This window comes from Sparus aurata, chromosome 14 (genome assembly GCF_900880675.1).
Source record: "Sparus aurata chromosome 14, fSpaAur1.1, whole genome shotgun sequence".
Taxonomy (NCBI): Eukaryota; Metazoa; Chordata; class Actinopteri; order Spariformes; family Sparidae; genus Sparus; species Sparus aurata.
This window is the reverse complement of record NC_044200.1, coordinates 988,956-1,005,018: the sequence shown is the minus strand read 5'-3', so window position 1 is coordinate 1,005,018 and position 16,063 is coordinate 988,956. Positions and strand designations below refer to the sequence as shown.

At 38.1% G+C, this 16,063-nt stretch overlaps 1 long non-coding RNA gene across 1 annotated transcript; it reads left to right on the top strand.

The window, feature by feature from the left end:
* Window positions 1–6,266, top strand: LOC115595721 (uncharacterized). Its single transcript, XR_003986764.1, has 3 exons — window positions 1–722; window positions 1,464–1,581; window positions 1,813–6,266. It is a non-coding gene; the product is annotated as an uncharacterized LOC115595721 (long non-coding RNA).
* The last annotated feature ends 9,797 nt before the right edge of the window (window positions 6,267–16,063 follow it).

Here is a 16,063-nt window from a genome sequence, read left to right as displayed (position 1 = left end):
ATTAATTACAAAGCCTCTGATTAATTCGATTAATTTTTTTAATCGAGTCCCGGCCCTAGTCATTATTCCTCATTAAAGTGGCAATATGTGTCATGTGATTGCCATGTTTTCTTTACGATACGGAAGCTTGGAAATGGACAAGGGGAGAAGAAAAGAACATTAAGTGTACTCACTAAGGATGAAAGGCTAAGGCTGTGAATGCTTTGGCACTGGCATGGGACCTTCCTGTGTTAACTGAAAGAAACCGCACCTGGCTCCTGCATAATCTCCTCCAGCATGCGGTAAGTATAAATGTCCAGTCCACTGTCCAGGAAGGACTTGCTCAGTTGAGAGTTAAAGTTATGCTAGTATTTCTTGATATCTATATAACTGGAAAAATCTCTATCCAGTCAATTAATTTAAGAATAACTATCCGGAACACTGTTAAGCTTAATCATAAGACAATAATGATACAATGTAATTTATTTTAGAGCTCAGTACCACAGAAATGCATAGGTATGGTTGAAGTGTGAATTAAAAGATAAAAAACATGACCTTGAAAAGAGAAAGTCCCTTAATGTTGTCCCTCAGACATTTTGAAGGTCCTTGGGCGAAACATGCGCCAGCTAAAACAGCTCAAGCGAGGGCTCAAGGACTCTTCGATTTGGCCATTATTGGAAATTCGTCCAGATGCAGTGGCATCTTTGTTTCCACGTCAGGCAGCAGCTGGATGCAGTGCTGAGGTATTCAGCAAAATAGTTTGACAACAATATATCTTGAAATGACAGCCGCTTGATATACAATGGGTACTGAAGGTATTCAGACCCTCTTAAAGGTTTCACTATTTGCTAAGGTGAAGCCTCATGTCAAAATACAAAAAAAAATCTGTTCAGTTTGGCTGGACCTCCAGCTGTCGGTCCTGGTTGACCCAAACTTCTTCCATATGGAGAACAATGAGCTCTTAGAAACAATAAATGCAGCAGAATTTTTTTCTAGCCTTGTCCAGATCTGTGTTTTGCTACAACTCTGTCTCTGAGCCCTTGGGGCAGTTCTTTTGACCTCACTGATCAAATTTTTGCTCTAATACGCACTATGAGGCCTTAGGCCTTATTTAGACAGGTGTGTGCCTTCAACATCATGTCCAATGCATTTAATTCTACACAGCACAGACTCTGATGAAGGTGTAGAACCATCTCAAAGCTGAAAAAAAGAAATGGACAGCACCTGAATGAGCTACATGAGTGTGACAGTAAAGCGTCTGAATACTTATATTCATGTGATATTTCAGGTTTTCTTTCTTTTTTCTTATTAATTTGCGAACATTTCTAAAATTCCCGGTTTGGGCCGTCCTTGTGAGGTACTGAGTGTAGATTGATGAGGAAAAAAATGATATCTTTATTGACATGAGGCTTCACCATAAGAAATAGTGAAACATTTAAGACGGTCTGAATACTGTCCATTCCCACTGTATTTATTTCAAACAGGTCCTGCTGCAGCAGATGCTATGGCCCGATGAAGGACATTTGGAAGATGAGGACGATGGGGTCTCCATTGAGAGCAAGTGTCAGGTGATGGGATACTTGCGCCAGTTTGTGACAACAGGTGACTCATGGACTGATATTGCCCTTGGAATGTCTTTTTTTTTTTTTACAAACTTATTGTTCAGTTATCTATGAGGATGATTGAGTAGGGAATTTAATGAACTGAAATGTGAGCACTATCTGTGCTATCTAAGTATCATATTTGCCTATTGAGTCATGCTGTTATCCACTGTTGTTGATGCACTAATACTCATAAATTAATACAACTATTGATGTGACTTTTTACTTTTAGTTTCACAAGATGAGATGAAGCAGCTTATCAAGTTTTGGATTGGATGGGAGATACCCATGGCTGATAGGAGAGTGGAGGTGGTGCAAGCAGAACATCCTGCATCATCGACATGCTTCTGCACCCTTTGTTTGCCTGCCAGTTACAGCAGCTACAACTCATTTAGGTCTCACTTAAACGCCTGCATTGCCACAGGCGACACTGGATTTGGACGGCTGTGAACAACTCAAGTTAGTTTAAGACCATACAGACATACTCTTCTACTGCTTTTCTTTCATCCAGTTGCTATTGCTCATTTAAAGTTTGTGGTTCATTAATAAGTGTACAAGACACACTGCCACATTGTTGGAAAAAGACACTCTGACATACTGTTGTAACAAGACACTCTGACATACTGTTGTAACAAGACACACTGGCACATTGTTCGAGCAAAACACACTGGCACATTGTTGTACTAACGTTTCACAAAGTTACTTTTGTTCATTTATAGCTATAGCTATAGCTTGGTTAATTAAATACCTAAATTACTTGACTCACTAGTCGCTGTGTCCTGTGTTTCTATAGACATTGTAGATCACTGCCAGTGTAAACCACTATTTCAGATGTATAGTCTGAAATTGCAGTTATGTAATGCTTATGGACTGAAGCTATAATTTGAGGGTATCCACATCTACATTGGAGGAATGGTGTAGGAATTACAGCTCCTTAAAGTGCACCACCCTCATTTTAAATGTAACGAAAGTAATTGTACAACTGACTCAAAAGCTATTTCATGGACAGTTGCAAGCAATTCCTTCGTTATTTCATCATCAATTAATCAGATAAAAGGTTTGGAGTTTATTCAAGGTGTATTGTTTGCATTTAGAAATTTTTGCTGCAACCCCACAACATGTTATAAAAGAAGCTCTCCATGCAGGTTAAAAAGGCCATCCTTAGGCTGAAAAAGAAAAACGGATATAATGTGTGGAAAAAGTGGGTTAAGCACTGGTGAACTTGGAAACACAAAAAGGCCTGGAAGTCCACAGAAGACCACAGCAGTGAATGGTCACAGAATGATCTCCATGGTCAAGAAAAACTCCATCATAACATCCAGTGAAATGAAGAATGCTTTCCAGGAGGTAGGACTTATAATATACAAATCTACTATAAAATCAAATACAGAGGGTTCACTGCAAGGTGTAAACCACTTATAAGCCTAAAGAACACAAGGACTGTCTATTCAGATGTTGGTTGTTCAATTTAATTATTAATTAAGTACAAACGTTTCCATTTGACTTTTAGTTAACACCTCAGCATCCGTACAACAACATTGCATTTTGCAGACCCAAGGTGAATCCCTGTTTCCTCAGGAAATGTTGTGCTTTTTTTGGCAGATCCATACTTTGGTCCAGTGTACCAGTGTTTTCTTAATACAAGTTTGTTATATAGTCCATCTTTAAAGTTTGTCTAAAATGGATTAGCACAGCATACAGCATAATAACAACATCCTCTGAGGAAAAACTTGTTTTAAAAAAATAGAGATACCACTGGGTGTGTGCCCGAGGAGGGATCCTTCACTCAGGACAGGCAGATGTGCAATACACAGAGGAGAGTGAGAGTCTCTATGTAACCTAGCTGTGTCCCCCAGCAGTCTAAGCCTATGGCAGCATAGCTATAAAATGGTTCAGGGCTACCTGAGCCAGCCTTAACTGAAAGTTGTCATAGAGGAAGGTTTTAAGCCTGGGCTTCAGTGTGGAGAGAGTGTCTGGCTCTCTGACCCAAGGAGAGCAGTTGAGGTATGTGTCTCTACATGAGCATCTATTCATGCTGTGCACTGTGTAGTCTGAGATGGACCAACTCGGTTACAGTGTTGTTTTTTCAAGTTAAGTTTTATCATTTATGAGAGTTTCAAAGAATTGTCTCAGTGATAAAAGCACATGCTTGAAAGGACAGTTCTCGTCAGGGTTATCAGAAACTGAATCCAAAAGCAGAAATCTGAAATATCAAACATAGGGGAACAAAAAGGTCTTCAGACAAAGAAACATTCAAAGGACCAAAAGAGGAAAAAAACAGAAAGTTGACAGTGAATTTATGGATGCATTAGTTGTGAAGAACAACCAGAGCTACAAGTGAGACAACATCTTCACTCTTCAGGAAGCCCATTTCACATATTCAGCAGCTTAAAGAAATCTGCGTCCTTGCAACTGCTACATGCTGATCGTGAACTAAACCATAAATGTTAAATGGACTGTACTTAAATAGCCCTTTTCAAGTCATTCAGACCACTCAAAGCACTTTTACACTACATATTTCATTCACCTATTCACACACATTCATACACTGATGGAAGGAGCTACCACACAAGGTACCAACCTGCCCATCAGGGGGAAGCTAACCATTCATTCTCACTCACACACCATGAATAAGAATACGGCACAGCAACGGGAGCTATTTGGGGTTAAGTGTCTTGCCCAAGGACACATCAACATGTGGACTGGGGGAGCTGGAAATCAAACTGCCAATCTTCCAATTGGAGGACAACTGCTCTACCTCCTGAACCACAGCCAAAAAAAAAAAAGTTTTTAAATGCAGTAATGACACAGCAGCCAGGTCAGTTGTGGAAACGAGGAAAGGTTTGACTAGGCCCAAAGTTAGAGGATGAACCCCAGCATAGTCTCAGTCTGCTGTGAGGGAGCATTTTAGTTGAAGTGCTACTTATGAGGTGAATTGAGATGACTCTACACATGCCCTCTGCGCTGCATATATTCCAGTGCAGCCAAATATTTGTCCATTCCCATGGATGATGAGGGTCCCATTGGGTCCACAGCAGCATAAAATTCAGCCAGGCCTTCAGGTGTAAGAGGACAGTTACTCTCAGGGACATGGACACCACTGTCAGGATCGCTGGGTATGAGACCACTACACTGCCAGTTAATCACTGAGATGTGCAAATCCTGTAACATAAGGAGTAATTCCTTTTCTTGACTCATTCCATGCATCATGAATGTGCTTCACAAATACTTACCCCATTATTGTATTCCTCAGAGCTGTGCCGTAGTCCCATGTGCCACAATTGGTTTGGGGTGAGATTCCTCTCTGTGGAAAGAGGGTGATTGTCCCAGCCCTCTCTGAATGTGCCTAGATGAGCTTGGATGCGAGGAATGATCTTCCTCCAGCTGGTGCAGCATAGTGTAGAACCAGCATGTGACCGCAGTGAAAACATCTCTCCACAGACGTTCAATTCTGTTTAAAGGACATGATTTGTATTCACCGTTTTGAATGATGCAGACTACAGAGTAAATGACTGTGACCATGTTTGGGGATTGACATGGGCAATATGGCTATCGATGTTGTTGTTGTTGACAATGGCAGTCATCAGTAAAGCTGTTGTTTGCTCACCACAAAAAGTCAACATGGAATGAGTAATATTTATGTATCTGACTGACAGACTCTGGGAAAACTGCTTTCCATCTTGGACAGCACATGAACCAGGCATTTTTGTACAGTTTGTCTTTTCACTGGATGTCTGAAATAACCTTGATGAAAAAGTAAATATCTATGGATGATTGTGAGTAATGCTACCAGTCACTTAAAACTAGTGCAGTCTCCATTGCAATATAATTGTCCGAGACTAATACCCAAATTGTTTGAACTGCATTATTTATAATTAAGGTAAAATGTGAGATTGTTGTGCATTGTTATCACCATAACTGTTCTGTTGCTACAGAGATGTCATGGACAACAAATCATCAAGATGTAAAGAGACATGTTTGACATCACAGCAACTCTACAGTTGAGGTTAGTAAGAAGTGAAAAAACAAGACAATTCACACTGTAATTGCATATCTTAAAGCCTGTCCATATGGTCCAGCATGAAGTTTCACATACTATGAAGTCCTAATAGAAAATGATAAGAGTATGTGAATTGTTTCTCTCTATAAGCCAGCCCTGTGGTAGAATGGTGATGTCAGCTGACACTGTCTGAGACATTTATCTCTGAACTGTATAGGTAGCTCAATCCTACTCATAGTTTTTGATCTCATATGCATGAATAGCTAGTGTGTGTCCTTTAACATCATTTCAGTCAACTGAGTGTGCCAATGTTGGACTCATTCAAGGTGTGAGCACATGCCCAAAATCATCAATAGGAAAATAAGAGATGAGATAATGAGACAAATCTTAAAATAAATCATATTGTGAATGGGTTGATAATGGGTATTTTTCATATGATAAAATTGGGGAGGGTTTGTAAGTACTCTAGGTGCATGTGTGTATCTGTGTGGTTACCTCTGGTTATGCACACTTTTCCCAGCAATGAAGGTGTCAGGTTTGATTAAGGGGAAAACTAAATAGGTAGGAGGTAGACCCAAACGCAGTTAAACAGGAGGCAAGATTGGGGGAAAAACAAAAAGCGAGCTTTATATAAGCTGAGGACAAAAACCAAAAGCAGAAAAAACAGGGACGAGAGGCAAAGTAGCAACCAAGAACAAGACAAAGTACAAACAAAAGGACTAAGTACAAATCAAAGGCAAAGTTCAAATCAACAAATGCAAAATGCAAAACTCAAGTCCAAAAACACATACCATGGGGAACAAGGAACAGACGGGAGCAGGCGCATGAACGGGAGCATGGACGTAGACAGAGGCTGACAGATACATACAATGACCGGACAAAGTGAAGCCGGGAGGGTGGAGGGGGGTAAGGGGGAGGACCAAGGTCGAAACAAACAGGAGGGTGGAGGCGGGGACTGGGACCCACTGGAGGCCGGGGACGTGGGCGGGGACCCACTAGAGGCTGACTGGGAAACCTTCCTGGGTCTTGGCTGGACCACCGACAGAGGTTCGCAGGGAGCTGGTGGCCTGGGAACTGATGAAGGGTCGCTGGCAGCAAACGACCTTGGTCGGGCCTCTGACTGAGGAGCAGGCGCTGGACTTGATGCTGGGCTTGGCACGGGACTCGGCCGGGCCTCCAACTGAGGAGCAGGTGCTGGACTTGGGACTGGGCTTGGCACGGGACTCGGCCGGGCTTCCGACCGAGGAGCTTGGATAGGACTCGGCCGGGCCTTCGACCGAGGAGCAGGCACTGGACTTGACGCTGGACTCGGCCGAGCCTCAGGAAACATGAAGGGAACAATATAACAGACAGAGGGAGACAGAGGGGAGAACATAGGAGAAACTTCAAAGACAAGCAACACAGTGGGGCATGGAACTCAAAACAAAGACACGATACAAAGACATGATACAAAGACAGGAGAATATAAGACAAAAAAAATAATCTGAACATAACACAAGACATGACTCTAGAGTCATGACAGAAGGTGTTTCTTCCAGTTCCTTGAACAGAAAACATCAGACATCAACGCTTTCCACCCCATGGTCACCTCGAACCCTTGAGAGATGATTTTGGAATTTGTGAGGACTGAAGTTTTTAATTTATTGTAATGGTAGCTTTAAGGCAATAGGTGAGGTCACTTATATGACAGTGTGAGATATTGTATATACAGCTCGAATATATCGAAATGTACAAGATTTACCTTTGTGGAAAGCCATGCTAATCAACAGCTTCACTGAAGAAGGCATGGGTTGTGCAGGCCTTGTTATTGTTGCTAACCCCAAGACACATAATCTATGGAAATAATAAAGAATACCATATTGTATACAAAACATACATATTTTCAAAGATTGATTTAGCTAGATATGAAAACATAAATTGATTAAACCTAGTACTACATATAGGCTACATGTTCAGATGAAAATACAGATGTCACTACAACATGGCACTAGTCTTTAAATAATCACTACGCCATACATTCTGTAACAATATTCTTCAAATTATAATCCCTACCTTCCTTGAGTAGCCATCGACCCCACTGTAGATCACGATGTTGTACCTTATTGTAGATGTGGTTAAACAAGTATGATCATCAAACCATTTATTTTGTACATTTACAATAAGCCCTTGAATGGGGTGGTATTAGACAAAAAACTAACGGTATAAGTTTGTGGTTGGTGTCTATGTGCGTCAGGGATTTGGGACTCAGGACACAGCCCTGCGCACCACACAACGCAACTCAGACATCCTTGTCACAACCCCCAAAGTGTCAACTCTATGCATTGATGCACGGATCCGGTGCCACTGCACGCAATATCCTTGTGCCCTCAGCAGTCCCATCACTATCCGGTATCCAGCATTTGGGTTGGTGGTGTGGATATCTGAGATCAAGCAGTCTAGCTAAAGTAGTATACTTTAGTGTATTAGTAATATGAATAAAGTACATGAAGTATAACACAAGTATGCTTCTCGGTTTGTGTGCTTTATTTGAATTGTATTTAATGTGTACTTTAAAAAGTATACTTCAAAATAGATGTAATTAAGTTCAACTTCAGCTCCAAAAAGTAAGTATACTAATTTTGTAATAATCAAAATTGTAATTAATTGTACTTTTTGAAAGTGTACTTTGTTGTTAGTGTATTTTAAATTTTATAGAAGTTTAGTTTTTTAAGTGTATTAAATTCAACATACTTAGAATGGTAATTCAGTGTACTTATGAGAAATATCATTTTTGAAAATCAATTGTTAGTATACTTTTTGAAAGTGTACTATGATCTCACTTTATTAGAAGTGTTACTTCTGTACACTTTATACAGTACACTCTAAAATAAGTGTATTTTTAGTGGCATATCAGAGTACTTTCATAAAATATGTTAAAATACAAAAATGTATAGTGGTAATTTAGTGTACTTTTAGTAAGTACACTTATTTGTAATACAGAGTTAGTATAACTTTTCAAAGTGTACACTGATTTCACTTAATCAGTAGTGTGATCTTCATACACTGTAAACAAAGTGCACTACAATATAAGTGTACTTTTATTAGCACATCAAAGTACTTTCAGAAAATATGCTAAAATGCAAATGCTCTTAGTGGAAATGTATTGATTTACTGTAGCTTACTAATGGAACGTGTATTTACATGGTTAGACTGATTTCTGAAAGGGTAGTATGATAGAATGCTGAAGTGTGGACTAAGTAAGTATATTTTGTTCAAATAATATTTTTTCATTAGGCTCCACGTCTTGTTGAGGTAGTACATACAAGTCTACACTGTAACCACCATGTATTAATGCACAAACACTTGATTGACAGAAGGGTCACTTTATGTAACAGGTAAAGAACAGTAATTCTTTGTACAGATATTGTATTTACATGTCAATTCAATAGGTATCAGAATTTTGGGACTTATTTGCAGTACTCAGCTTACAGCAATTTCCATGATGCCCAGCCACATTAGTCTCGTTCAATGTTGTTTGGTAGAGGGATAATTCTGTCAGGGACTTCAACGCCAGTGCTGTAAAGGTACTGCTTGTACCGTCTTCTGCCTTTTCCCTGAAACAAAAGACAATTTCAAGACAGTATAGATAGCCTGTAAGATGGTGCAGCTAACCTATACTTGCCTACTAGTTATCATGAATATCTGGTAACTTTCTCCATTTTTCAGCCTGCTACTTGCTATTATCCTATATCATGCCTAGTATTTATTATTAATAACATTACTACTACTACTATTCCTCTTCTTCTTATTCTTATTATTATTATGGTAGAAGTAGTAGGACAACTACTAGGCTAAAAAATAATAATGATAATAAAAAATAATAATAGTAATAGGCCTAATAATAATAATAATAATAATAATAATAATAATAATAATAATAACAAAAACATATCAATAATTCTGAAAAAAAAATTCATGTGTCTATATTCTGTTGTCCTTGGTATTTTCTTGTTATTACACACTAAAAAATGTTGGGTTATTTTGGTAACCCAATTTATGGGTTGTTAGTGTTGGGTTAAATTGTTGGGTTATTTTTATAAAGAGTAACCCATTTTCTGGGTTATAGGGCTATTATTTTAACCCAATTTCTGGGTTTTCAAGGATATGCACCATTTTTGGGTTGTTTTTCAGAGAATAACCCATTTTTTGGGTTAGAGGCTTGTTTTGTTTTTTTAATTAAAAAGTTATTTTTTTCTTGACGGGGAGTATTTTATGGAGTAATCCCATTAACATTATTTATAATCACACACCTTATGTACATGAAATGCGTCCTTTACCTTTTAAAGAGGTACTAAATACTTAAGCATGCTGTATATGAATACTGTGACCATACACAGCAATGTTGGTGGTAATAATAATAATAATAATAATAATAATGATAATAATAATAATAATGATAATAATAATAATAATTAATAATAATTAAAAAAAGAAATCATGATTCGATGTGGTGAAATTGGCTCAATGGCTGTCTGCCGTTTGAAATAAATTCTCTGAAAAAGGATGGGCAATGCTTCGAAACAGTGCAGTGAGCCTGGAATCCTAGAAGAAGAAGAAGAAGAAGAAGAAGTGCAGTGGGCGGAGTTTGGAACTTGTGGTGTAGTTCAGATCTCAACTTCTCAACAATGTCGAACACCAAATAGTTGAAGTGGTGTTGTTAACTCACTATGGATTCCACATTGAAATATCAACAATTTTTGTGTTGTATGTCAAATCAGCATTATTTTTACAACCATGACTTCTAAACATTTTGCTGAAATGGTCTGAAATGCATTTGACATTTCAGGAAGACAACATTTATTTATTTGATTTAATTTTTGGTATTTCTATTGGCATCAGTTTAATGTAGCCTATACATTTTTTATTTCTACTTAAGTGCTGAGCAGCTGCAGGGATCATTTTTTATTCCGAGGTAATTTCTGATTCACCCTCCGAAGCAGAAGGCGGCGCTAATGCGCATACTACAGTGATTCCTTACCGCTCTTTGAAAAAACACAGAAGAAGAAAAGTTTGAACGTTGCAGAGAGACGCTTGGCGGCCGGAAGCAACAGGAGTCAGAAAGCTTGACCTACGCGGCAGCAGTCAGGACTTACTGTAAGTTTTGAATGTTAATATTTATTCACTTTTACTTTTACGCCATGGATTGTAATAAAGTATTTTTACAGCAGAGGCAAAACTCCGCTAGCCACCATGGTGCTAACTAGCGAACCAATTACAATGAATGTAATAGTTAGCTGCCAGAACTAGCGAGCTAACATTAGCTAACCTAGGTTACAACTTGATTTGATTTGAGTTTGGAAAGTTAACCCTGAATCATATGACCTCCCACATACATATATAATTGTTTATTCTACTTGCCAGTTTGATCAAGGGAAAACTAAAACTAAACTAGCTGTAGTCTGTGTTATTTGGGTGAGCTAATAGTAATTGAATTGTTATATTAAGTAGTAAGTATAAGCAATTCTGTTTTAAAAGTTTTAGATGGTGGTCTTAATTTTGTCATTTTTTGTTTGCCTGTTAGGTTGCTGGTTCGAAAATGATCTGAACGTGTAAGTTGTGCACAGCTTCTTTCACCTCCAGAATACAGTTATTTAGACACCACAGGCTGCAGCACAGCCACTATTCCAGAATCAGCCCTCGTATATGTCTCTATACTGATTGCATTTGTACATTCCCCCTTCATTAGAAAGATGATGGAGACCACATTTTCCCACGCCGACATACCATAGTGATGTCCTGCCCAGCAGTGAACGAGCTCATGGACCTCTGTCCTGCTTTCAAAATAGAATCTTAGGTAATATGGATCAGCTCTCTCTTTTAAAGTGAAAATTGTGATTCTTACTCATCAGGCCGCTTCATGAATGTGTGCTAGATTCTTTAAATTGAACTGTTTTTTTAAGTGTTGTTGCTGTATTCTCCTGCTGTTATTTCAATGTAGTTGTATGCAGAGTTCCAGCGGATTACGAATCAGCACCTGCCCAACACATTCTATGCTGAGCATGACCACCATCTTCCTCGACTGATGACCTTATTCAGACAGAAGGCATCAAAAACTGGGAAGACAGCAGATTCTCTTGCTGAAATTTTAAAAATCCACAATGAACAGGTAAATAGATTATTACACATTTCATAGGTTGAACCATCACAACATTGAATAGGTTCAATGATTCAAATGAGCTTTGTGAATTTTGCAATTAGTCCACTTTGTGTTTGCCATTTGTCTGATTGCATTAAAGATGTGAACAGGGTATTTGTGGACATATGTTCTGATTTGAATGTTTAAAATCAGCTTTGTTCAGTAAATTCTTCAGTGTATACAATTCTGTTTTTATCTGAATAGGAAATCCATGACATCCACACCAAGTGCTCTACTGTCCTCCACACCCTTCCTGTGTATCTGTTCGAGGATGTTTCTGGATTTTTCAGAACCTGCACAGTGAGTCTCCTTAAGTTACTGACTACTGTCTATTATCTAAACAGTTCATCAAAATAACATGTTTTAGGACTTACCTTTGTTTAGTCTACCCATACAGTTTTCGTATATGGTCTGTTTTCTTTCTCTTCCCTACAAAGGAACTGTATTGGCGTTATGTCCAGAGTGATAAGATGTTCAGTAGAACATTTTCCTGTAAATGTCTTTTAGTTTGGTTTCAGTCACTCACACCACTTAGATTCTCTGGTAATTTGTGAGGATTTGAATCATGGATCTTATGTTTTCCACCTCTTACAATGAGACCCAGGTCTCCCTTGTAAAAAAGGTATTGGATTTCAATGGGACTTGGTTAAAGAAAGATAAATGAAATGTCATCTGTTCTGTTCCATGTGTTAGTTTGTGATTAGTATCTCTTTTTCATTCATTCAGGACGAGTCTGATGAGCCAGAGCTTGATGGTGTTGCAGTGGGCCTCCTTGCTGTAATCAGTGACCATGACACAGTCCAGTTCACTACCACCCTGTGAGTCGTCATTGAAAGGAATTAGCCAGGAAGCCAAAGGCACTTTTATAGCTGATAACAAAAGCTAATTTCATTAGTGTATTATTTATTATTGTTTTTGATTACTGATTATTTTACTGACTATCAGATTAGTTGTTTGGTCAATATCAGAAATTTGTGAAAAATATCTATTTCCTATGGACTCAAGTGACCAAGAACACATTTGGAAGGCTAGAATCAGAAAATTTTGAGTTTTTCTTCTTAAGAATTTTGCAAATAATCAGTTAATCTACTTATTGCATCTCTACAATCTATTTTTTGTTGTATTTATTTTCATTTATAAATGTTTATTTATTTTTCTGTTTAATTTTAACACTGAAGTGTGCTAAAAGGGAGTGGGCAAGAAAATACTGTTCAGTAGCAGATGTTCATGACTTTTAGATATATTAAGTTTGTTAAATTCAGTGTAATTGAGGCAATCAATTGCCTCAAAATTTAAAGTTTTGGGTCACATGTTTTCAAGTAAACAAACTCAACATGTGACTAATGTGTACTTAAAACAATGACAACACAAACTAATAAACATTGAGTTTGGTTAAAATGGTGTGGTTGTGTACTTAGTGTTAATGTATCCATTTTAAGGTGTTAATTGTTACTGGAGCTTCTGTTGAACACATCGTTACTTTAGTAAAAACAGTGTAACAAAAATATATAGTGTGTCAAACTATGTTGAAACTTCAACGTTGATTGGATTTGCAAAATCTAAATTAAAATCAATATTGATTCAATGTTGGCAAATTCACCTATGTTGAGAAACGTGACGTAGGAATGACGTACTATTTCAACGTTGATTAGATTTGCAAAATCTAAACAAAATTCAACGGTTATCCAGCACTAGCACCTGACGTTAATTCAACAGTGACTCAGCATTAAAATTGGATTAATCAGTTTGTCCAATAATGTAAGACAGGAAGTAAAGGAGCCTGTTTAAGTTAAGGAAGTAGTGGAGCCCGGCATAACCCAACACTATTCAATTTAACCCAATTGCTGGGTTGAATAAGGACGAACCCATTTTTGGGTTATTTTAACCCAACAGGTTGGGTTATTTTTTTCGACCCAACTTTTGGGTTGAATATTTAACCCAAAAGTTGGGTTATGCTTAACTACAATGTTGGGTTATTTTAACCCAACTATTGGGTCAAAGAAGCGATAAATTGCGCAACCCAACAGTTGGGTTAAAAATAACCCAACATTGTAGTTAAGCATAACCCAACTTTTGGGTTAAATATTCAACCCAAAAGTTGGGTCAAAAAAAATAACCCAACCTGTTGGGTTAAAATAACCCAAAAATGGGTTCGTCCTTATTCAACCCAGCAATTGGGTTAAAATTGGGTTATTTTTTAACCCAACTGTTTTTAGTGTGTAACCAATAAGTAGAACTTGTACTTTGATTGTACAGGTGGCATATTTAAAAAATTATTGTTGAGCAGTGCAACAGAACAAGATTCAAGATGAATGGACCCAGGAATTGGACCTACCCACAATTCGGTTCCCACATCCAATCAGTGTGCGCAGCATCATCGACAACCAATCACTATGTAGAAGTTTGGGCGGCAATTAGTTAGACTGCCACAACGTATTCAAATACATTGCATGACTGGATAGAGGTGATTTTGCCTGCTAAACGCAGGCAAGATCCGAAGCCGGTCGCAGCCAAACGGCTGTTCTTGTCGGGTAAGTTCTAAAACAATGGAAATATCCTGAAATACTCTTTGCAGTAACATTAACTTATCGACTACTGTCATGTAATTTAACGTAACTGATGATGAACTGGTTGAAACATAGACGGTATATATAACGTTAGTTATTCCTTCTATGGGTTGAAAGATGTTAGCCAGCAACGTTAGCCAATGCCACATTGCTAACTAAGAAAATAGTGGAAGGTGATGTAACGTTAGGCTTGTCGTGATGCGTTAAAATACAATTTCTTCAAATACAGTTCTGATATCTTATGCATTAATGGGATGATTGATAAATTAGGCAGTTACATTAGAATGAGAAAACCTGGGCTTCAAGTATTCACTCACCAAACTGTTTCAATAATTTTAATATTTTCTGGTATATCCAAGTTACCCAGGAGCTCTGTTGACATAGGCTTAGCTAACGTTAGCTACAGCTTGATGAATTGAGTCATTGAACACAGCAGGAGAGAACGCAACGTTAGCCAGCTAAAGCTCCGGGGGAAAATTATTAGCTAACGCTACCGTTAACGTTAGCCTAACATTAGCTAGATATTGTTGTTTTTTAAGTTAGCTGCTAGCTTGTACAACTAACGGTAAATCACAAAAAAGAAACACTGGTTAATGTTAGTGCTAATTTATAAAATCTCTACAACTCGTTTTTTCCAGGATGTGTAGATGATTTTGAGGCGAGGGGACTGACAATACAACATTACATTGGCTGTCAATCATGATGGGAGAGTAGACAAGTTAAGTTACAGCATGTCCACCATCTCTTGTGGGGGTTATGCATTAAGCCATTTGTGGTGCCCTTACCACATTGTGCCTCATATACTGTAAATGTTAGACCCAGTGACAGGCTGGCATGAAATGGCTTGCATAATACTTAGTAAGGAGGCCATAATATTTTTGACTCATGGCTGAGGTTGGCAAAAAATGCATCTCAAAATGCATCAGTTTTCATGCCTGGCTCCAACACCAGCGTTTACAGACACATATACCGTTAGAGATAGCCTATCTTTGTAGTGCCTAGGCCTAGGTTCTAGTGAAAGTTTAGTAGTATTATGGAATTCGTTATCGCTGTGCAGCATGTCCGTTTAAAGAAAATTCTGATAATTGGTTAAGTCAAAGGAGAAATTTGCAATGTAGAGAGGGGACTGACTCCTGCCATTTGGTTTCGTTACTGGTTACCCTTTACTGCTGCTGTTTCATTATTTCTAACGTTCCAAATTCAGCCTAATTGGGCATGCATAGTGTGTTTTATTTACAAATGACAGTGAAATTTAACGTGGTGTGGACATTACAAGTGCCCAATACTGATGAAAGTAATAAAATACAAATAAATTAAATGACAGTGACATTCCTGTCTTGAAATCAATAAAAGGTCTCATTGAATTTGTATTGTATTTGTTTCCTGTTAAGTTAATTGTGAACAGTAATGTTTGAAAAAGTAATTGAAAGTTGTTGCATTTAGAATGAACTCAGATTACGAATTAATTAAATGCAAATATTGTGTCTTCACTGAAAACTACAAGGAAGTAGTTGAGAAGTGTGTTGCTTTCCTCCAGGGGGAGGATATATGGTCTTCCTTTGGTCAGTCTGGCAAAACGACTGGCCAGGAGAAGGGGATGATAAAGTAAGGAATGACCGTAAGCTTGATTTATGACTTAACAGTAATGGAGCATTGTGATTCCACTTTACAAATAATAATGCTGTGACATCGTAGAATGTGTTTGCCATGAGAGTTACGTTGTGAATTTTTGCAGACTTTT